The sequence below is a fragment of the Pseudonaja textilis genome, chromosome 3 (genome assembly GCF_049901715.1).
Source record: "Pseudonaja textilis isolate UNSWEBS1 chromosome 3, rPseTex1.2, whole genome shotgun sequence".
Lineage (NCBI taxonomy): Eukaryota > Metazoa > Chordata > Lepidosauria > Squamata > Elapidae > Pseudonaja > Pseudonaja textilis.
The window spans coordinates 163,528,544-163,545,816 of record NC_141992.1 but is presented as its reverse complement, the minus strand read 5'-3'; the positions used below and the strand labels follow the sequence as shown (position 1 = coordinate 163,545,816).

Below are 17,273 nucleotides of genomic sequence, written 5' to 3'. Positions count from 1 at the left end.
TGTGGCCAGCAGCTGCTTTGTGAAAAGGCAGGGCAGGCACACCTTGTCAGCAGGGGGAAGATGGTGAAAGTCAGCTGGGGTGGGAGTGTGCAGGATAAGTGCAGCGTAATAAGGGTCACTGCCATAGGGGATTCCTGGGGCATTGCAGCTTTGTGCTGTGCTACTGGAGCTTCCCAGGAAGCTGCAGCTTTGTGCCAGGCTGCTGAGTTAAACTGGAGCAACAGACACTTTGAGAGCCAGCTGTGGCACTGCATTGCATTGCAGCTCAGAGACTTATTGCAAAGTAAATTCTGGTGCCATCTGTGGTTGTAACTTGAGGATTACTTACATAAAATTATTTTATTATATCTTTCTGATTGCATGCAAATCATTGCATGATTTACACATCTAGGTCAAAGTTTGGTTGTAGTAGCTGCTATTTATTAACATAAGAAACCTCTTAAATCAAATCGAACTATTATTTTTAATGTTGTCCACTCTGATTGACAGCTGAAACAGTCTTTCAAACTTTTCTTGGAGATATCAAATATTCCACTGAGAAATACATATTTATTTTTTACACTTCTGAACTGCCCATCTCTCTCAAAGAGTGACTCTGCTCGATCTCTAAACTTTGCATTCAGTAAGATGCCTTGCAAATTATATATGAGGAAAAGTACTTTATAACTACCATTTGCTGTAGAAGAAATAGAAAAGACTATGAGAAATAATGGTTTCCCACTGGGTCTGAACACCAAGATTCACACACAAAATTTTCAAGTGACTACTTTTAAAGAAACCTTGGAGTCTTTCAGTTTCATATTAAATCTGAAGAAGTACTGTTAAAAAAAACCTCTACTATAATTTAGGAACCAGTTAACATTTCATCTGATAGTAACTTCAGTATATAATTAACCTCATCCTTCCCTGTGCATACTTGTCAACAAGCAATCTGAATACTGTGCACATTATAACCATACACAGTCCTTCCCTGTGAGAAAAAGGTTTTATAAATTGGTCCTAGCTATATTTAGTACATATATCAAGTTTACCTGCATACAAATGGAGCAGGCAAAAGTACTTTCAAGAAGCTGTCTTATATAAAGCTTAACTATTCATTCATATAGCTTAACACTGTCTCAAACTTAAATGCAGTGGCTCTCCAAATATTTCTGAGAATGTCCTTATCCAATTTCAGATTCTATTCATTGAAAGTTGAAACTTTTTATATGCAAAAAATGTACTTATCCACTATAAACAAGAGCATGACAGTTGTATATAACTGTTCAAGCATCCTAAATTTTTAGTTAAAATTGGCAGTGCCTCAGAGATAGGTTATTCAGATGTAAACATTTCATTTTTTTCAACTACAGTATATTTTTTCAGATATTTTTCATTAGTATACGTCATGTTACAATTAGGTATATAACCAGTTTTAAAGTCATACAATTGATAAATGAACTAAGTCAAAGCTATAGAAACATTCTATAATTCATCATAGTTCCATTAAGTTCCGTTAGTTCATTCAAAACTAATTTTAAAATATTCAGCAGAACTCCATGCAAAAATTGTTTTCTAATTTATTTTAGAAACTTACTCCTTCAGTTTGAGTTAAAATAAACTTCACACACAATGTTGGTACAACACTATGAAATTTTATTATTCTACTAACACATAAATCATATAGCATAGTTATAGAAAAGAGAATGATAAAATAGTTTTTCGCTTACTATATATTTTGTGGTAAATAAGATGGAGTTCTATCAACCAAATTAATTGCAAGGAGAGAATAAATGTGGTGCAAAGCAAACATAGCTAAAATAAAACAACTAGTCTATTTACTATGCTCAAAAATTTCATTGTTAGTTAAAGGGATGATTTCTGAACTCTTTATCAAGAACATAAATAATAGAAATCCTTTATGCTGGGAATACTACATTTTATAATGGAATTTGTAAACTTCAGAGCAGCCAACCAAATGAAGTCTTCATTTCTATACAACCCACTGGAAATCCAAAATTATTCAAAATAAAGGGTGGATTAGCAGTTTTGCACTTTAAATTGTATTACCATGCTAATTGTTTAACATGGGTCTCAGAGTGGATTATATCTCCTTATGGCTCAGCTAATTCTATGGACGGTGCAAGATTTCCAGATGGTCTGCATAAATATCTCTGGTTGATACAAACAGAAATAAACCATTTATGAGATTCATGCAATAATAAATAATATATTTATGTGTGGCACGAACATAGGGAAATAATAAGTCCAGATTTCTCCCTTCTCACTTCCTATTAAATGTCCGATTATTAAAAAGAAGTGTTAAGAAATTTGTTCAATAATTACAGACAGTCATTGGAACTCAGTATTTATATATGACAACTGCAGTGAGACTATTGTATCTCAAAAGTGGAAAGGCTCAACACCACCCACAATGGAGGATTGACTAGTGAATATGATGGAGTAGATTGCAAAGATAGCTAATTTAACTTCCTTGATCAGAGAAAAAACAACATCTACATTTACAGCTGCCTGAAAACCCCTTATAGATGATTTGCATGAAATGGAAAAAATGCATTTATGACTTGTGGTTTTCATGGTTAGAAAAAAAACTGGATATATGAAAAAAGTAAACAATTTTTGTAATCAATTTTATAAACAGATAACTTTGTAATCATACATATATTTTGCTGAAGAAGAAATCAGAAGTTTCTTTTTATTTATTTTATTCTTTCCCATTCCACTGGTTTTACCTTCTCCTTTTCTTTCTTTGTTCTATTTCACGTTAGCTGTTGTATTATGTTTAAAACTTTCAATAACATTTAGTTTTTAAAAATAAATTTATTCAATAGAAGCTTAATAACTCATTTAGATTGCAAGATTTCATTACCAATAAGATACCTTTTGATACTCTTGTTTCAAAACAGTCTAGTTTACCCTGACATTATATCTTCAAAGAAGTAGCATCGCCCTATAGCACAGCACTAGAACTGCAGAACACAGTACTAAAATTGCAGAAATAAGAATAAAAGATTTAATTTAAAAATTAAATTATCCTGCTTTATTGTATATTGATGAACTATAAACTCAGAATCTGAACAAGGCAAAACTTGCATGATCAAATGAATGCAGAATCTGAATGCAGTAAGAGAAATGCAAAAATGATAATTTCAAGGTAAATAGATTATTAAATTTATTCTGAATAAATTGCAAAATTGGATAATTTCTTCTCTAAAAATTGTTGGAAATATATTGAGCAAGTCAGATAGTTTTTTTCCATATCTGGTGGCAACGTTCTAAAGTTCAACAATTACAATGTAAATTACACTGGATAACAAAGATTTTGTATCTTACAGATTTTTGGTTGCTAATAGTGAAAATAACTTGTAATTTAGCCTATCAAATACTGTTTTATAGAAATCTTCTGTCTTTATATCATGGCAATGTACATCCTTCAATACCTATTGGCACACATGAAAGAAACATATAAAAACATGGACTTTTCTTAAAGTATATTCAGTACACAAAATACAATTGTAATATCTGTGGCGATCTAAAAGTCATGGCTTGGAATGGGTCTCGGATGTACCAAATACTGTTGTTACATGTGCAAATGTGACAGTCATGCAAGAGAATCATGTTACATTAAATAAAATGGCCATTTTGATACAATTTGTTTCTAGGGCAGAAATATGTGGCTCATGAACCACTTGTTGACCTGACAAAGATATTCTGCATCTGCATGGAATGATGAAAAAAACTGTGAAAGCAATCAACAAGGAAAGTGAAATTTAAATTATTTTAGACTGAAGTTTCCAAGAATAATTGATGCCAAGATTAAAGAAGGCATTTTTGTTGGTCCACAAATCACATACATCATCATCATCATCAATGTCTAGCGGTGAGTTAGTAGGACCAGAGACAACTGCCTGGAAAACATTCAAGGGAGTAGTTGAAAATTTTCTTAGCAATTACAGAACACCAAATTACAATCCACCGGTTGACAAACTTCTTACAGCATGAGACTATGAAATGTCACTGAAGATCCATTTTCTGCATTCATAATAATCTAAGTGCAGTCAGTAATGAAAATGGTGAAAGGTTTCACCAGCACACTGTCACAATGGAAAAACGGCATCATGGCAACTGAAATCCATCATTGATGGCTGACTATTATTGGACACTGCACCAAATTCAAATAAAATCAACAAAAACACGCTTTTAGCCCTGTTGAACTTATGCAGCATTGAAAACATTGTGCAGTTAACATTGTGCAGTTATTATAGTTATTAAAAATTTATTTCATTATTTCTCAATATTCCTACATAAAAGAATCATTCTGAAATTATATTTGTGTTCTGCTTGAGGGCGGTCTATCATAATCACCAAGTGTTTTTCAAATAGCAAAACTTTTGAAACTACTTGTTGTCAACCATTATTCATTTCAGAATCAAACAAATTATAGAAATAGAAAGCCCATTCCAAACTAATACTCTTATTAAATTTTGCTAAACCACATATTCAATCTAGGTTTAATGAATTACCTTTATACACATTAATTGTCACATGGTTATTTTGTTCTTATTGGAAAGATCATTTGATTCACCCACTAAGTTGTGGGAATATGCTCTTTTGCACTTTAAATCTCACATCACAATAGAAATCATTACTGGACAATAATCTGATATATTGATATCTACCTCAACCAATTTTTTGGAAGGGAGAAAGGATTATAGACTTCATGCTACTCTCTTTTATGGGATATTTAAATCCAAGTATACATTCACTTTTGACTTCGTATTGTAGCTTTTGTGTGGGGTACTGATGTATATTGTGTTGACTATGGTTCTATTTACCGTTGCTTATACTGCAACCATGTTTTAAGATATTTATAGCAATACATTCAATTTTCATAATTTATTATAGTAATGATATACTAGAAAGCCACTACCTCATTGATTTCTTTAGTTCCCTTGTTTACATATTTATGCTTTATTGTTTGTATTTGTATCTGTTTTCCATTTTCTATTTGTGTCTATTAATTTTTTTCACATTTTTAAAAATACATTAAACATGATCTAACCCAATGGATGTGGTCAGTGGGGTCTAATTCAAGGTAATTTTCTGTTATGATATGTAGACCTGACCACAGACTTGAGTTTTGGGAATGCACTGCTACTCAGTGATGAATTCTGTCACTATTATGTGATGATTCATGCCTATGCATTATGAACAGACCAATTCCCTACAGATTGCCAATTAAAATGAGTTGCATATTAATAAGGCTCAGCAGCAAAAAGGGAAAACTTGACCTAAGTATACTGGAGAGGACATTTGAAGAAAAATATAAAAAATGTACCAATGAGAGCTCTACATAATTTTAAAAACTATTAAATTGTAGTCAATTAAGTTTCCATACATATACATATAATTAGTAGTCCTGAAAACATCATTGTTCATTTAGCAGATGTTCGAATAACTCTTACAATAGATAAGTGTGTGAAAACATGCTTAGAATTCTGCATGTGACTTCATATACTTTTTTCCATCATACTTTAACATCAAACGTTTTGTTCAATCAAAATAATAAAAAAGATCCAATCTTTTTGTTTTGTTTTTGTTCTTAGAAAGGCTAGAAAAGCACTATCAAAACATCTTTTCTGAAAAGAGGGTATTCTGGGATTAAATCTCTCCAAAACAATGGTTTTGAGACTATGGATCAAATGAATCCAGGATAGCATAATGGGCTTCCAGTTAGATTCCAGGTGCTTTTTAAAGTTCAAGATGGCTCCTGACTGGGTTATATGAGTGACTGTTTTTTCCCATATTCATCTGCCCATTCAAACAGATTGGACAGAGTCAACTCCATCCTAGAAAAGGAGCATTTTCAATTGCTGACTACATGCTCTAAAATTCTTCCCTTTTGAGACAGGGTCTATTCTTTTGTCCCGAGTTTCAGAAGAGCTGCCTTTACACTCTAGTCCAAGAAAAAGGCATGCTTTTAACATTGTTATATACTAGTTAACATACGACTTTGGGGTTTTTTTAATCTCTTATGATGCTGTTATAATTCTTATCACCCTTGGTGAGCTTATTTATTTGTATTAAGAGTATCGAAGATGGTTCTGATTGTTAAATCACTAATAGCCTTTGGTACTCAAATATTACTACTATAAATAAGGAACAGAGGAATGATCATTTGTCTCTCCTGCAGAATATTGGAAGATAACAAGTACGGTCTTATCTACAAAAAGAAAGAAAAGGAAGAACACTACAGACCAGTCAGTGTGACATCAATATTTGGTCTAGTGGTTAAGGCACCAAGCTTGAAAGCAGGAGACCATAAGTTCAAGTCCTGCTTTAGACATTAAAGCCAGCTGAGAACTTTGGGTCAGTCGTTCATTCAGTCCAACCAATCTCAAAGGGTCGTTATGGGGAAAATAGAAAAAGGAAGGTATGCTGGATGTGTGCAGCCTTGAGTTATTTATAAACATTTATAAAAATAATAAAGGTAGAGAAATAAATAAATAACTGAAGATTGTAGAGATCCTAAAATTACCACACTAGCATGAATTTGTAAGAATATATATCATCATAATCTTACTTTGATTTCCTTACCAGATTGTGGGAATGCTCAGCTGAATCTTAACTGAGTAAAGTATCATAAAGTATATTTTATGATATTCTGAATAGCATTCTACTTACACACGAGCTAGTTATCATGCCCAGTAGGTAGAAGCACAACTGACTTGAATGTAACAATCAAATATTGCTAATCAGTTGTTCTTCATAAGCCGTAGCATCACGTGGTATGTCACAGTCTCTCAATCAGGGCGATATATTCTTCCTATTCTTTTATTAATGAATTGAATTAAAAAGTGAAGTAAATTAAATTTGCAGTGCACAAAACTGGAAAAGGTAGATTCTATCTATCCAGTGAGAAGAAATAACTGAAAATATTCTTGATGATTAAAATGGTCTGAAATAACAATTACATGGAGAAATGTTAAGCTGCATCAACAAAAGTAAGAAATCATAAGAACTGCTTTATTATATATCTTTTATTGCTTAACACACCTCGAGTTCTGTTGTCAATAATAACCGATTTTTTAAAAAAATATCAGAGAACCCCCAAACGCTGCAGAAATGAACAACAATAATAAAAGTAATGGGAATTTCATATGAGAAGAAACTAAGACAAAAGGCAGCAGGGAGATGAAGATCTATTAAATCATTCCAGAATGCAGAGTAGAGAACAATGTCTTGTTATAGGAAAGCAAATTCTAGGTGAAATTTAGGAGCAATCAATTAATCAAGGGAGCAACTTTTCCTTCAGTGGATGTATTCAAAAAGAGGGTAGACAGATTTCTCTCATAGATATGATAGTTTGAATTCCTACAATCAGAAAAGAGCTGGACCTGCAACCAAATAACCACTTTCAAGTTTATGATTCTAAGATCAAGCAGAAGCATAAACTTAAAAATCCATGAAATTAACTGCAAATCAGAAATTAGGTTTGAAAATAGCATTTTATTAATTCCAAGAACAAAATATTCATAGCTTTTTAAGTTTATAAACTCTAGTAATAAGAGTTGAGAATGCCATCCTTTAAAACTCTAGAAATCGTCATTGTCCGTTACTACTAATATCAGCTAATAGGAAGGTTCATAGTCATGTTATTTTCTAAAACAATTTTAGCTTTCTTCAACATGCTGAAGGATTTGTTTCTTGATTTCTGCACAAGTATGTAGGAATATACATAATGATGAACAGTATTCATAATCCATGCATTCACAAAATGCACTGTCAGAAACATAATGTCAGTACAGTTTCAATAAATTGTCCAAAGTAAATGATACTGAACTATGTAAAACAGAAAGTCAAATTCCAAAATTTCTGTACAAGTATACCACTTTCCACTTATTTTCAGACCTAAGCACTGAGATCAATTTTTTACAAGCTTGATCAAGTACACACCTTGAAACTACATTGAAAATTCTCCCATGTCTGCAGAAAGATCTCATCAAATACTCTTACAGGTTTACTCACTCTGAACATTCATTATATGTCTCAGATAGAATAGATAAAAGTTTCATAGAATATTCAAATATGCTTTCACTGTTCAGTCTATCATATTCGTATTCTTCTAATTTGAAATTCGGTCCTCTTAACTTTGGGCTTGGGTTTTGGGACCATGGGAATCTCTAGGATAATTACTGACTATTTTTGCCATTACTTTTTTTCAATTTCCTGCTGAACACTGCTGAATGTGTTCGTTTCAAACCCGTTTTCTTTTTTAGGACTGCATCTTTTATCTGAACATATATCATAGTTTTTGGGATACCTTATATCAGCCAGATTCACTTGCTTGGGAATTATGGATAGATGTTGTTCCTTCTATGTACACATTATTCTACCATACACTCTATCTTGGAATATTGGAAGCCCAAAAAGGGAAATTTTGCCAACAATTAGACAAACTGAAATACTGGCAATTAGGTTTAAATTCAAGTCTCTCATGAGGCCAAACACTATATTTTGGCTGAGCGAACAACAAAATACAGGTTGTCCTTGATTTACAACCATTCATTTAGTGACCGCTTGAAGTTACAACACTGAAAAAGGTGACTTATAACTATTTTTCACACTAATGACCATTGTAGCATCTTTATATAGTCATTGTTGCAGTCCACTGGCAGCCTGGAGAGACAGTAGCAGAATCAGACAGTGGGGAAGTCAATGGGCCAGTCTGGGAGTCTGGGGAGCACTCGGACTGCGTCCAATACAGAGATCGGACCAGGGCCATCTGGGAGTTATGTGCTGACTCCAGAGCCTCCAGAATCTGACAGCTGCAAGGCAGAGGAACAAGGGGAGCCTGTTCCCAGTGCACAGAGCTGCCAGAAGGCAAGAGCAGTTAAGACAAAAGGGGCAACTTGTGAGTAAGGTTTGGAGATGATTGCCCCTCCCATAAGATATAAAGGAAGTGCAAAGGGACAGGAACCTTTGCAGGAAGCAACATCCTTCACTCTGTTCGGATTAAACCTTGAAGCTCTGTGTGAACTTTGTACTTTGTTTGGCTTTTTACAGTTAATTTAGCACTTTAGTTGTTGGCAGCAATTCAAAGGAGATAAAGGTGGGTGCTTATCTCTTAACATAATTCCCAGCGTTGAAACAAAACAAGAGTTGTTTGGACTAAGCATGTACTTAATTATGGTTTCAAGACAGTCATGGTAAGAACGGTCATGTCACCAAAATGTGGACCCTTGACAACAAACATATATTATGACAGTTGCAGTGTTCCGGGGTAATGTGATCACTTTTTGCCATTTTCTGACAAGCAGTCAATAGGGAAGCCAAACTTAACAACCATATTACTAACTTAACAACTGCAGTGATTAACTTAACAAATGTATGAAGAAAGATGGTAAAATGAGGCAAAACTTACTTAATAATTGTCTTGCTTAGCAACAGAAATTTTGTGCTGAACTGTGTATGTAAGTTGAGGACTATCTGTACTATATTGGTAGAATCAACTTCATAAATCAACTGATTCAATCTAATTTCAAACTGATTTACCACAATATCAGAAATGATTCATATGGTTGTTACAAAAACTATAAATGTTAAATATGAATTAAAAAGTCCCAAATGCACAAATAAATCTTATCATATAGCCTACAGAAAATAACCAAACTAGTTCCATTTTAATATATGGTAGATACTACATAGTCTTTATTCTTAATTTAGGATTTTAAAAGATCAAAATTATGCTTTTTAACAGTCTAAAATTTTCAAGTATTTGCCTAAAATTACATTTACAGAATCAAAAAGATGGTACTGAAACCCAGAAACTAATCACTTTGTAACTGCTTAAGATTTTTGGAATGTATTTCAAACTTTAGATATATAATTTAGAAATCTGATTTTGTAGATATTACACAATACAATTATACAAATCATTGATCAGCGGGATAAAAAAATATTGTATTTTACTTCTATTTTAAAGTGAAAACAGTGGATGGACTCATAATTTATGGTATTCTATAATATGATCTAATTAGTTTGGGTTTGCAGTTGGAGGAATCGACAGTTGTAACTTATTTAAGAAACCAAAATACATAGTTAACAACTAATCTGCTTTGAACATGATAAGGACATGCTACAAGATGTGATAATGAGAAAAACTACATAATCTTTCCAATCAAATACCTAAATATTTCAGGCTGTAATCCTAAAAATACTTACCCAGCAATAAGTATTGAAAAAAGCATATATACACTTCCATTAAACAATGTAGAAAGCAAAAAAAAATTTAAAAGAGGTAAGCATGAGTTCTAGTGGTTTCTGTACATTACATATATTTTGTATTTGTTATCTCAGTTATTACTGAGCGTATATAGTCTGTAATTGAATCTTATAGTAAAAGACAAATATGATAAAGCATCACTACTTAATACAGTATGAATATCCAAAAGAAAATTTCTGGGATACAATACTTCTTTTGCCCTCCAAATCACAGTATAAAACATAATGGTTGTTTCAAAAATGTTGACTATCTCTCTGAAATAAACTAAAAGCAAACAGACCATTCAGATATGGTTGATGGTAATGCATGGGATCAGTACTTCTTCTCATCACCTCAAAACATTAAAATTGCTCCCAGACGTATCACTGAACAAGTTCCTAAGTTGAAAGTATCTGGTATGCTCCACAGCCAGGATTGTTCTGCACCATAATCATGCTTGTTGTGAGTACAACTGTGTTTCCTCAATAGAACATGAAATCTGATATGTAATTTCAAAACACCCACATACAACTGGAATCTCCTATTGAACTATGGTTTCTAGAGCTATGTACAGATGTTTTAAGATTGTGCATAATTTGCACGGTTGCTCAAGATGTGGCAAATGGAATGCCCACGTAAAATCTATAACCATATTTAGGTAAGTATGAGGTTTCTACAACCCAACATCACTGAAATGATTATATTCATAGATCAAAACTTGAAGATAAAGCCCCACAAAATGCCTTGTTGATCTCCATTTTTCACATATCCCCAAAATAGATTACCAAAGGTCTCCCCAGCAACTTAATGCCACAGAGCTTCAAATTCTAATAGCTTTAGGAATTAGCCAAAATTTATATCTATCACTGTCTCTTAGAGAGATATTGTTTTCTTTCAAATATTATGCTAAGTTCAAAGACTAAGCATAACTGTAAAGATAAGTTTCAAAATGGAGAAGGGTACTTCCCCATCCTGTGCTGCAGAAAACCTTACAATGCCTCTCAAGAATCTACCTCCACCTGAATTTTCAGCAGTTGAAAGATGCATTTAGCTTTACTTCTGTGCATCTTTGACCATGTAACATATATCTAATATCATGGTTTTTTTTTGTAATGATTATTGTTTTATATGTGAAAGAATATTTTCCATTTAGAAGATGAAGACTTTTCAACTTTCCCATATCTGCAATGTGAAATGTGGGACACGGCAAGATTGTTTTTCTATATAAGCTGAAAGAGTTTCTATTCAACTTCCAGATTCAGACAAAATTAACAAATAAATGCTTTATGTTATAACAGTGCAGTCTGAACCTCCTAGAATTTTTCTCTCAATCTGCAAAACAGTAATCAACAATCAATAAATACAATCTCCTTGCCTTGGAAGTTTTAGAATAATAATGTAATAAAATTGTCAGGTTATTTACTACAATAGAGTTGATTAAAAGATATCTTCAGTCATAGAATACAGTTTTCAGATGTGATGCACTGAGTCTGAAGACTACATTTATTTGCAGATCTTAAATATGTATCTTATTTCAACAACCATTTATTTGAAAAATCAATAAAAACATTCCCAACAATAACCTGTTTAAAAAATTGCATGGAAAACGTAGCAAGAGTTCTAACACATAATATTTCTAACTTGGGAAATAGATAACTTTTACAAAATGGGTTCCCCTAGATCTTAGAAGTAGTAATATAGTAAAAGGTAATAGTAAAATATGTTATTTATGTATCTTTAAGTATACAGATGTCCTAAAAATGTTGAGTTCAGAAAGAATTAATTTTTTTAAAAACTAGACACTTGCAGGAAGAATTACGGTCAATTTCTTATGTTTAAAAGAACAATTTTGTCAAAAATAAGTTATATTCTGAATTATTATTAAATTGATAGCCAAAAAAGCAATTTTGTTTTTAAATATGAGTGATAGTTCATCTGTTTTACACTTCACACATACATTTATAATATATAAATATATCTTACATCTTCAAATCCAGTAAAAAAGGATTTGAAAGAGATAACTTTTCTCCTTTTCTCAATTCAGAACTGGTTATTTCATGATCACTACATTATCTTGCCAATTATTAACCATGTGTTCTTCATAAATCAATCCCACATTTACCATAGTTTTTTGGGGGGAACTTTCACAGTCTTGATGCACATTGTGGTCTCTGTATATCTTATAAAGAAAGGAAGAATTCTCAGTTGTATTCTAAACAATGTATTCAGCTACATTTAGCTTTCAGCCTTTTTATTATCATTGTCAATGAATGGGGCCCGAGTCAAATTAAGCTGCCATTTTAGGTTAAAGACTGAGAGCCTCTGCTGTTCAGCAGTAAAACAAGAACACTTCAAGCAACAGATGTAGTATTCTAACTGGAAAATTATGAATCATGGCTTTTACAAAAATAATTAATAACTCTGATTTTTAAAATTAATAATACTCACACATTACTGCAAACTAACTGGCTTTATAATGGGGATAAATCAGCTACCCATGCTGCTAGAGTCATAATCACTATGATTTTTTTTGTCTCCGTTACACTGGATGATCTGTGAGAAAAGAGAAATATTTCATTCAACTTTTATTCTTGTATTTATGGTGCTTATTATGATACATAAAAATAGATATTCTTCAATTAAAAAGATGAGTTATAGCTCAGGAAATAAAATTAAGGAACTTGTTTCTTTTGCAGGACAGAGGCAATTACTTGAGATTTTAACTTTCCAAACTGAAATATACAAGGACCAAGTCGTGGGGAGGGGAAATTACTTTTTTAAAATCTAACTGAGCCTACTAAAAAGCACACTGAATACCTCACCAAACAAAAACAAAGGCAAACTAGAAAGAGTAGACTGTTGCACCTAAGATTCCCTTAATATTTAAAAGGAAACTCCCCGTGTCCTACTACTTTTCTTTTGTCTATTGTCTCCTTAAAGAAACTACTTTCAAGCAAAGCGTGAGCAATGTTCAAAAGTGCTTTGGAGAAACTCTCCAATTTATTGCCTACCCAGACCGTCCCATAAGCCTGATGTCTCCCCAGGACTGCCCCCATTCTCAGTTTAAGAGGGTGTCAAACGCTCCAGGAGAGAGTGCCCCTTATGCAATACCATCAAGGAAAAAAATGAATGCAGTATAATGATGGCTGCTCCTTCTCCCCGAGACCCACTCACAACACTCTCCCCCACCCCCTCATCAACTCCCCCCGCCAACATCCACCCCTCCAGCGTCCGCTTCTCACTTCCACCAGCCCAGCGCCCGGCACCAACGCACCCACTCACCCCAGCCCGACAGAAACCAAGCCCCGCGTCCTCGGCTCAATCAAACCTAAACAGACACACTCCCTGACCGCCTGGCCTCAAACCACCTTTTCCGCTCACCCTCAAAATGGCCTTGGTTTCGGGAAGGGAGGGGGAAACTATGGACACCGGAGAAAGCTTCTCGGCGACCCGCTTCTGACCAGGGAAGAAGAGACAGAAGCGCGCAGGCGAAAGGTGGCGATGTTTGGCGGCGGGGGAGGGGGGAGGAGAGAAAGACATACACAGAGAGAGAGAAAGGGAAGCAGACTTGGTCCGCGGGGTTAAGTCTCTATTATGTTGTTGTTGCTGCTGCTGCTGCCGCCGCCAGCCCGCTTAGACAGCGTCTCTCTCTCTCTCTCTCTCTCTCCCCCCCCCCACCTTCTTCTGTCCCTCCCTCTCCCGCCGCCCCCCCCCCTCAGTTTTCTTCTTGGGTTGTTAGGAAACAGTAGGGAACCCCTCCCCGCACCGTCCCCCGCGTGTGACTCCCGTTTCACTCCCACCGCCAACCTCCCCGCTCCTCTTCAGAGAAGACAAATAACCCCGGCGCAACCTCGTGCCTCTCCTCCACCCACCCGCTCACCCCCCGCGCCACCATCACCTCCATTTCCTTCGGCTCCCTCGCGCTCCCTCTCCTCTTTCTCTCCTTCACTTCTCCCCTCCGCCTCCAACGGCTCCATGTGTCCGCGCGATGAGCCCCCGGATCAGGCTAGCGGGAGGCGGGGAGGGCCGCCCCCCGCACTTTGTTAGCGCTTGTTGTGCTGCCAGGGCCAGGAGCGCTCGGCATGGCCAGCAGGGCGGAGGGAGAGCGTTCCCGGGAGTCCCTCGGTCCTCCTCCGCCGCCGCCCCCCCCCCGCGCCCCCTTCGATTCTACAACCAACCCCGCTTCTCCCGCAGCCTTCAAGGAGACTTTCATCCAACTTTTCCTCCTATTTTAATCGCCTTCCAAACTTGCGCTCGGGGAAAGAACGGGGTGGGGGGGGGGAAGAAGAGATCAGAAAGAGAAGCGCCGCCGGAGTCGCTCCGGCTCCCGCTCTCCGGTGAGCTCGCTTCCTCCTCCTTCCTTTCTTTCGCCCTTCCCCACCCCCTCCACCCCCCCACATCCTGGAAAGCTCCTCGGCCGGGGATGCACATGGACCAGAGAGCAGCACCGGCGGAAACCGGGCGAGGATCCGCGCACGCACACACTGGCTCCATTGCTCTCCTTACCCCTCCCCCGACCTGCTGTGGGGCCCGGCCAGCCGGGCAGCAGCTCCAGAGCCGGTGCGCCGTTGCCCTCCGGCTCGCCCCGATTCTCAAGGCGAGGTCACTTACCGGGTCGGGATGGGCTTGGCGCCGTCTTCGGAAGCGGAGCAGGGGGGGTGAGGAGAACCGAGGCGCCCGGGAGCACCTCTTCCCCGCAAACAAACAAACAAACAAACAAACAAGCAAGCGCGGAGAGAAGAGACCCACACAGGCGCACACGCACCGGGAGTTGGTTTCGGCCGGGCAATCAAAGCGAGGCGGGCGGATACCCCTGATCCGGCCCGGCCAGGGGGGTCACTGAAGGTCCTCGAGGTTTCCACCGGGTCCCGGATCCGCTTCCCTCCTTTGTGTAATTTCACTCGATTCAAGTTTAATCCGATAGTTCCCGAGCGCGTCCGCAGAAGCCGAGCGACACACCAGCCAGCCAGGCGGCTGCCGCTGCTACCGCCCCCTGCCTGTCCGCTCGCTGGCTCCCTCCGCCCGACACGAGGCGCGCCCCCGACGCCACTATCCACCCTCCTTCCCGTGGGCGAGCGGGAGGGAGGAAAGAGCGCGCACTCCCCAGGCCCCGCCCATTAACGTCATCAACTGCTGGCATAATTTATGCAAGAATCCAGACCTCCTAAAAAGCGGAGGGGGAAGGGGTCAGGTCACTAACCTTCCCCCCCCCCCTCCGCGGTGGCCTTTTCAGTCCGAGAGGAAGCTCCTCCCATCCTCTCCCGGGAAAGGAGGACTCCGGAAAGATGTGTAGTGGGGGAGGGGACGTCAAATGTTGACAGGGCGCTCTGGGGACACAAGCGCTCAGACAAGTCAACACCCGGCTCTCAGCTCTCCCGTCGCTCCCTCCTTCCTTCCCTCCCGCCCATCGAGGAGAGGAAAGAGGAGGGCGATTTTAACGTGCCGCTACAGAAGCGGCAGCGGCGCCCTTCCTTATCTACTTGCCCCGCGGGCTATTGCCCGAGAACCCCGAAGGGAAAGGCGACATTTGCCGGAGTCCTCGTGGCCTCCCGCAGACGCAACGTTAAGCTGCCCACACAGAACCCGCTTCGGCCGGCTGTTTGCTCCTGCTGCGACTGCTCTTCTTGGCTTGGAAAAGTTTTCCGACCTTCACAAGCCGGAAAACTTGTTTGTCGATGATCAAGTTTGGGAAAGAATAAAGAAAGGCACCTGCCATTAAGAGCCTCTCGCAAATCTTGAATTTTCCGCTTCAGCGAGGAGCCGGTTTCTGGGGTTCCGTCTGTTAACAGCGGAGTCGCAGGATCCCTCAACCCGGGAGGGCGATTTCTCCCGTGAGCGGATCCTCGGGGCTGATCCCGTCTGATCTCTGTGCGATATATAGGTCATCGTGATCAAGTTTATAGGGATTGTAGTCTACCAAATCTAGTGATTTTTTTTTCAAGAAACACAAGGTCTTGGATGTACTCTTTCCAGGTTACATTGGTACAGTATGTCCAGTAAAATACTAGAAGACAGGATGCAGGGTGATGTGAATCTGTCAAAAATTATCATGGGAGTCTTGCCCAAATACCCTCAGTGAATTCCATAAGACAAATGGCCACATGTGAAGGGCATCTTCTTTTTCCATTATGGCTCCCAAGAGAACAGGGGGAGAAATTCTACACATCCCCTTAATTGTAAAGACTATGAAATGTTAAACTCTATTAGTATGTGGATTGAAGTAGAGAAGCACAAGCATTGCCAGGTTACCCACTATTCTCAAACTAAAAATACTGAAAGGGAATCCTTTTGATTTACTTTTGAGAGATGTCTGAATGTGTTTATAATTATACAGGTCAAAACTTAACATTTTTAAAGAGTTTATTTAGAAGATTAATTAGAGCATGCCTTCAGAAGTTAGAGTGAAATGGGATACCCAAGTTAACAGACATGAATCCAGACGAATATTGTGGTGAAGTCACTGACCACTTTCTTCCAAGTTCACTGTGCCTGAATTACCAAAATCCATGTTTGCTAGCTGTCATTCCTACCATCTACTGTTATTTTTCTGATAAGAGTTTAATTCATGATTTAGTTCACAATTTTTGTATGTGAAACTGGCAGAGTAACAGGTGCACATTTAAAATATCTTTCTCAATTGTTAGAAGCATCTGCTCTGTGAGTAATACATTGAAGATGGTGTCTGATATCAGATTAGAACATTGGTCCACCTAACTCAAGTTGAGCTGGCCTGCAAGATTTCTATACATTTTTCAATTCTACTTATGCATGAAAATACAGGAACCTTCTTTTTTAATACTGTATAAATTGATAACACAGGTTGACTATGTGGCTGAGGCTTTGAATGTTGGAAGTTTACCAGTTTAGCTGTTGCGTGGTCCACATGTAACTTTAGGATTTTAAGATACATTCAGAGAAAAAAGGCTCAGTAAAATAGCAAAATGCTAAAAGTACCCAACTGTTAAAGTACCCAACTGTTCTATTTGCTTCAGTCAAATCAAAAAAAGTA

The 17,273-nt window shown here is 37.7% G+C and overlaps 1 protein-coding gene across 4 annotated transcripts in view; it reads right to left on the bottom strand.

Moving 5' to 3' along the window:
- The window catches only part of CHD7 (chromodomain helicase DNA binding protein 7), a 197,896-nt gene extending 182,603 nt beyond the window's left edge, over positions 1-15,293 (bottom strand). The window contains exons 1-2 of one of the 4 annotated variants that reach the window (XM_087931282.1): positions 14,876-15,293; positions 12,713-12,817 (exon numbers count right to left, since the gene is read on the bottom strand). The gene's annotated coding sequence lies outside the window, so the exon portion shown is untranslated. Of the gene's footprint in view, positions 1-12,712; positions 12,818-13,645; positions 13,815-14,162; positions 14,634-14,875 lie in introns of those variants that run through there. The other 3 variants (XM_087931281.1, XM_087931283.1, XM_087931284.1) reach the window with 3 other exon arrangements.
- Positions 15,294-17,273: the final 1,980 nt, after the last annotated feature.